General features: G+C 38.0%; 1 pseudogene; it reads right to left on the bottom strand.

Annotated features, from left to right (window-relative positions):
* Nucleotides 1-5,894: 5,894 nt before the first annotated feature.
* On the bottom strand, nucleotides 5,895-6,867 carry LOC135232093 (olfactory receptor 5L1-like; annotated as a pseudogene).
* Between the last annotated feature and the right edge of the window lie 439 nt (nucleotides 6,868-7,306).

Below are 7,306 nucleotides of genomic sequence, written 5' to 3'. Positions count from 1 at the left end.
TTATATCTGGGTTCTCAATTCTGTTCCATTGGTCTATGTGTCTGTTGTTGTACCAGTACCAGGCTGTTTTGACTACTGTAGCTGTATAATAGGTTCTGAAATCAGGTAGAGTGAGGCCTCCCACTTTCTTCTTCTTTTTCAGTAATGCTTTGCTTATCCGGGGGTTCTTTCCCTTCCATGTGAAATTAGTGATTTGTTTCTCTATCCCCTTAAAATATGACATTGGTATTTGGATTGGAAGTGCGTTATATGTATAGATGGCTTTTGGTAGAATAGACATTTTTACTATGTTAAGTCTTCCTATCCATGAGCAGGGTATGTTTTTCCACTTAAGTATGTCCTTTTGAATTTCTTGTAGCAGAGTTTTATAGTTTTCTTTGTATAGGTCTTTTACATCCTTGGTAAGATTTATTCCTAAGTATTTTATCTTCTTGGGGGCTACTGTGAATGGTATTGATTTGGTTATTTCCTCTTCGGTGTTCTTTTTGTTGATGTAGAGGAATTCAAGTGATTTTTGTATGTTTATTTTATAACCCGAGACTCTGCCAAACTCTTCTATTAGTTTCAGTAGTTTTCTGGAGGATTCCTTAGGGTTTTCCATGTATACGATCATGTCATCTGCAAATAGTGATAGCTTTACTTCCTCCTTGCCAATCTGGATACCCTTTATTTCTTTGTCTAGCCTAATTGCCCTGGCTAGGACTTCAAGTACGATGTTGAACAAGAGCGGTGATAAAGGGCATCCTTGTCTTGTTCCCGTTCTCAAGGGAAATGCTTTCAGGTTCTCTCCATTTAGAGTGATATTGGCTGTTGGCTTTGTATAGATGCCCTTTATTATGTTGAAGAATTTTCCTTCAATTCCTATTTTGGTAAGAGTTTTTATCATAAATGGGTGTTGAACTTTGTCAAATGCCTTTTCTGCATCTATTGATAAGATCATGTGGTTTTTATCTTTTGTTTTATTTATGTGATGGATTCCATTAATGGTTTTTCTGATATTAAACCAGCCTTGCATACCTGGTAGAAATCCCACTTGATCAGGGTGAATTATTTTTTTGATGTGTTGTTGGATTCTATTGGCTAGAATTTTGTTGAGGATTTTTGCATCTATGTTCATGAGGGATATAGGTCTAAAATTTTCTTTTTTTGTAATGTCTTTACCTGGTTTTGGTATCAGGGAGATGGTAGCTTCATAGAATGAGTTGGGTAGTATTCCATCTTTTTCTATGCTTTGAAATACCTTCAGTAGTAATGGTGTTAAGTCTTCCCTGAAGGTTTGGTAGAACTCTGCAGTGAAGCCGTCTGGGCCAGGACTTTTTTTTGTTGGAAGTTTTTTGATTACCGTTTCAATCTCTTTTTTTGTTATGGGTCTATTTAGTTGATCTACTTCTGAATGTGTTAGTTTAGGTAGGTAGTATTGTTCCAAGAATTTATCCATTTCTTCTGGGTTTTCAAATTTGTTAGAGTACAATTTTACGTAGTAATCTGAAATGATTCTTTTAATTTCATTTGGCTCTGTTGTGATGTGGTCCTTCTCGTTTCTTATTCGGGTTATTTGTTTCCTTTCCTGTTTTTCTTTAGTCAGTCTAGCCAATGGTTTATCAATTTTGTTAATTTTTTCAAAGAACCAGCTTTTGGCTTTGTTAATTCTTTCAATTGTTTTTCTGTTCTCTAATTCATTTAGTTCAGCTCTAATTTTTATTGTTTGTTTTCTTCTGGTGCCTGATGGGTTCTTTTGTTGCTCACTTCCTACTTGTTCAAGTTGTCAGGACAGTTCTCTGCTTTTGGCTCTTTCTTCTTTTTGTATGTGTGCATTTATCGATATAAATTGGCCTCTGAGCACTGCTTTTGCTGTGTCCCAGAGGTTTTGATAGGAAGTATTTTCATTCTCGTTGCTTTCTAAGAATTTCCTTATTCCCTCCTTGATGTCTTCTATAACCCAGTCTTTTTTCAGGAGGATATTGTTCATTTTCCAAGTATTTGATTTCTTTTCCCTAGTTTTTCTGTTATTGATTTCTAGCTTCATTGCCTTGTGGTCTGAGAAGATGCTTTGTAATATTTCCATGTTTTGGACTCTGCAAAGGTTTGTTTTATGACCTAATATGTGGTCTATTCTAGAGAATGTTCCATGTGCACTAGAAAAGAAAGTATATTTTGCAACAGTTAGGTGGAGAGTTCTGTATAAGTCAATGAGGTCAAGTTGGTTGATTGTTGTAAGTAGGTCTTCTGTATCTCTATTGAGCTTCTTACTGGATGTCCTGTCCTTCTCCGAAAGTGGTGTGTTGAAGTCTCCTACTATAATTGTGGAGGTGTCTATCTCACTTTTCAATTCTGTTAAAATTTGATTTATGTATCTTGCAGCCCTGTCATTGGGTGTGTAAATATTTAATATGGTTATGTCTTCCTGATCAATTGTCCCTTTTATCATTATATAGTGTCCTTCTTTATCCTTTGTGGCGGATTTAAGTCTAAAGTCTATTTTGTCAGAAATTAATATTGCTACTCCTCTTCTTTTTTGCTTATTATATTTTTTTCCATCCTTTGAGTTTTAGTTTGTTTGTGTCTCTAAGTCTAAGGTGTGTCTCTTGTAGGCAGCATATAGATGGATCGTGTTTCTTTATCCAGTCCGTGACTCTCTGTCTCTTTATTGGTGCATTTAGTCCATTTACATTCAGCGTAATTATAGATAAATAAGTTTTTAGTGCTTTCATTTTGATGCCTTTTCATGTGTGTTGTTGGCTATTTCATTTTTCCACATGCTTTTTTGTGCTGAGACGTTTTTCTTACTAGATTGTGAGGTCCTCATTTTCACAATGTTTAACTTTATGTTTGTTGAGTCGTTACGTTTTTCTTGGCTTTTTTCTTGAGTTGTGGAATTGATATTCCTTTTTGTGGTTACCTTATTATTTACCCCTATTTTTCTATGTAAAAACCTAACTTGTATCGTTCTTTATGGCCTTGTGTCACTCTCCATCTGGCAGTTCAATGCCTCATATATTTAGTCACTCTTTTTGATTATGGTGATCGTTTATCTATTGATTTCCATGATTTCCTGTTATGTGTATTATTTTGTTTATTTATTTATTTTTTAGAATTAATCTTAATTTGTTTTTTTTGTGCTTTCCCTATTTGAGTTGAGTTGATATCAGGACGTTCTGTTTTGTGACCTTGTATTGTGCTGGTACCTGATATTATTGGTCATCAGGCCAAACAATCTCCTTTAGCATTTCTTGCAGTCTTGGTTTAGTTTTTGCAAATTCTCTAAACTTGTGTTTATCTGTAAATATCTTAATTTCTCCTTCATATTTCAGAGAGTTTTGCTGGATATATGACCCTTGGTTGGCAGTTTTTCTCATTCAGTGCTCTGTATACGTCGTCCCATTCCCTTCTTGCCTGCATGGTTTCTGCTGAGTAGTCTGAACTTATTCTTATTGATTCTCCCTTGAAGGAAACCTTTCTTTTCTCCCTGGCTGCTTTCAAAATTTTCTGTTTATCTTTGGTTTTGGCAAGTTTGATGATAATATGTCTTGGTGTTTTTCTTTTTGGATCAATCTTAAATGGGGTTCGATGAGCATCTTGGATAGATATCCTTTCATCTTTCATGATGTCAGGGAAGTTTTGTGTCAGGAGTTCTTCAACTATTTTCTCTGTGTTTTCTGTCCCCCCTCCCTGTTCTGGGACTCCAATCACTTGCAAGTTATCCTTCTTGATAGAGTCCCACGTGATTCTTAGGGTTTCTTCATTTTTTTAAATTCTTTTATCTGATTTTTTTTTCAGCTATGTTGGTGTTGATTCCCTGGTCCTCCAGATGTCCCAGTCTACATTCTAATTGCTCGACTCTGCTCCTCTGACTTTCTATTGCATTGTCTAATTCTGTAATTTTATTGTTAATCTTTTGGATTTCTACATGCTGTCTCTCTATGGATTCTTGCAACTTATTAATTTTTCCACTATGTTCTTGAATAATCTTTTTGAGTTCTTCAACAATTTTATCAGTGTGTTCCTTGGCTTTTTCTGCAGGTAGCCTAATTTCATTTGTGATGTCTTTAAGCATTCTGTAAATTAGTTTTTTATATTCTGTATCTGATAATTCCAAGATTGTATCTTCATTTGGGAAAGATTTTGATTCTTTTGTTTGGGGGGTTGGAGAAGCTGTCATGGTCTGTTTCTTTATGTGGTTTGATATGGACTGCTGTCTCCGAGCCATCACTGGGAAACTAGATTTTCCAGGTAATCAGCTGTAAAAAAAATGCAGTCAAATCCCTATCTGAATTCTCCCTCTGGCTCAGGGTATTCGGATGTTAATGGAGCCGCCTGGGAAGGGTGGGGGAGGGATCAGAGAGCTAGGAGTGTAGCAACACAGAATGTAGAGCTGATCCCTGCATTCACGCTCTGCCCCCGTCCGCCAAAATCCTGGCGGGACGGCTCCCCGGCTGGGACGCTACTCTCCCCGCTCCGAGACCCCTCACTTCCTCCCAGGGACTTCTCCCTCCGGTGCGCCGCACCACTCGCGCGAACTGGGTGGGCATCTCCTGCACGAATGGGTCGGCCCGCCCCCGGGGCCTATTCAGGGGAATATAATTGGACCCCTTGCTCACGCCCCGCCCGCGTGCGCCCAAATCCCAGCAGGACGGCTCCGCGGCTGGGAGGCTGCTTTCCCCGCTCCGAGACCAGTCACTTCCTCCCGGGGAGTTATCCCTATACAATAATGTCAGACATTTACTTTCTCAGTGTCTCCAGAAGTAGCTACATCTGGCTAGAAACAGAATTATTAGGATTTCTAAAGTTATTGCCAACCTCTCAGAGTACTGATATACAGAGAAATGGTCTACTGTTCACAGCAGGATCTCATTTTCACTTGTGATTTATCATGTAGTTTTCACCAAGTCATCCAGATTTTACATCCCCTTAACATCACACATGGACACCACATTCTTGATTATCTTCTCTTTTACAACTAACAATTCCTTAGATCATATTTCTGTTATTTCACACCTACACTGTTCAGTATTCTTAACAGCATTTGACTCTACCTGATGATGTGTCCAAAACAAATGAGTCAGACAGTGTTCTGTGGTGATCCATAAAGTTATTACTGTCTAATTTTTTTTTTTTTGATTGCCAGGACTTTCTAGCTTGCCTTAGTCTGGAAGCTCCATTAAAACCTGTCTACCATGGCTGAGCCTGCTGGTATTTTAAATACTAGTAGCATAGCTTCCAGTATCACCGCAACATGCAAGTCACCATAGTACAACAAACTCTTTACTTATTGCATGTAGTTTAATTTTCCTTAGAACCCTGTGAAATAATTATTAATATTGTCTCAATTTTTCAAATGAGAAAGTATTTGGAGTTTCAACACACCAGGCACTGCAATGACAACAAAAGCACCAAAATGAATAAAGGAAACAAGAAATAAACAAATATACAACAATGATTTTAAAACGAGATTTAAAAATGTATTCACATATGGAATTCTCATTTTATGCATAAACTGACAAAGGTGTGTTCTTCACTGTAAAAAAAAAAAGGAATTCAGTTTTGAAAAGAATCATATTTTCCATTACAGATACTGAAAAAGGTTGTCATGAATTCTCCATTAGATTTTTGAAGTTTTACAGTAAATTAAATGCCTGTGCCTTAACAGTGCCATTGACATATTTACTTAAAACAATTACAGGTTGGAGAAAAGCAAATAAATGTATTAAAATTATTTAAATATACTTAATTCTTCTTCTGTTAATTGGAAAGGCATAGAGATAAGTGAATGAAAAGTTATCATCCCTAACTACCTAGTTCCTTACTGTTTTCTCCAGTCCATCACCGTAGCCCACCTACTCACCCCTCCACCACCTTCTACTTTGAAACTTGCAGTCCTGCTAAGAAAGTGTTCTCTAGAAAAATATTTTGGGGGCCGCCATTTTCCTAATAGCTTCTTTCACATCTGTGTTCCTCAGGTTATAGATCAGGGGGTTCAGCATGGGAATCACTACAGTGTAGAACACTGTGGCTACCTTTTCTTTGTCCAAACTTGCCTGAACTAGGCCAGCAATAAATGAAAAGGATTGTTCCATGGAAGACAACGATGGCTGTGAGGTAGGAGGCACAGGTAGAAAAGGCTTTGTACCGTCCCTCTGCAGAGTGCATCCTCAGAATAGTGATGAAAATAAACAAGTAGGAGGTGAGGGTTATCACAATGGTGCCGATCTCATTGACAGTGGCTACAATAAAAAGCAGCAGTTCATTCACAGAAACATCAGAGCAGGCAAGAGATAAGAGAGGGGGTAGATCACAGAAGTACTGGTTAATCACATTTGATCGATAGGATGGAATTTCAACAGCTAAACACAAGTGCATCAGAGAACACACTGTTCCACACAGGTAGCAGCCAGACATCAGCTCTACACGGAGCTTCTGGGACATGATGACCATGTACAGCAGTGGGTTGCAGATGGCCAAAAACCGGTCATAGGCCATTACGGCCAACAATGTGACCTCCGTGACCACACACGTGCAAAACAAGTAGAAGTGTACAGTACACCCCACAAAAAAATGGCTTTGTCCTTGTTTAAGATATTGTCCAGCATCTTAGGTATAGCAGTGGTGGAGTAGCAGAAGTCCACAGAGGACAAGTGGCTGAGGAAAAAGTACATGGGGGTGTGAAGCTGAGAGCTGACCTGAATCACTGCTATCACGCCCAGGTTACCCAATACCGTGACTCCATAAATCAGAAGGAACAGTAGAAAGATGAAGACTCTCAGCTCTGGGATGTCTGATAATCCAAGGAAAATGAACTCTGTCACCATGGTGCGGTTTTTCTGGTTCATGTTCCAAGTTTATTTGGGGTTGTAACTAAAAGTTACTCTCCATTATATGATCCAAATTTTAGATCTGGCTCTCTGCTAAGAGGAGACACGAGAAGAAGTAAGAGAGTAATTTTGGCAGGAAAGGAATGGGACATTACTTTTGTGAAGTTTAAGAAGAGTTCAGGCATAGTAAAAAATAGCTGCATAAGGCTCACAGTTAGGTTCACAGATCACACGGAAACATTAATATCTGCTAAAACCTATATGACTCTTTAAACACGCATTCTACAATTCAGAGATTATAACTTAATCATTAGAAGGAGGTTAAAGTATTACTTAATTACCCTTATCGTTCCATGAATTTCAAATCCCTTTTTCCTGACAAACTTTACAATCAATATGCCAAATATTGGGCTCCTAGAAAATAACCTTTAAAATGTATAGCACCCTTCTCTGGGTTTTCCATTGAAGTGATGGATAGCTAACTCAGAAGTGTTCAT

The sequence above is a fragment of the Loxodonta africana genome, chromosome 7 (genome assembly GCF_030014295.1).
Source record: "Loxodonta africana isolate mLoxAfr1 chromosome 7, mLoxAfr1.hap2, whole genome shotgun sequence".
NCBI classification, from domain to species: domain Eukaryota; kingdom Metazoa; phylum Chordata; class Mammalia; order Proboscidea; family Elephantidae; genus Loxodonta; species Loxodonta africana.
Note: the sequence above shows the minus strand (reverse complement) of the source record. Positions and strands in the feature narration are given on the sequence as shown.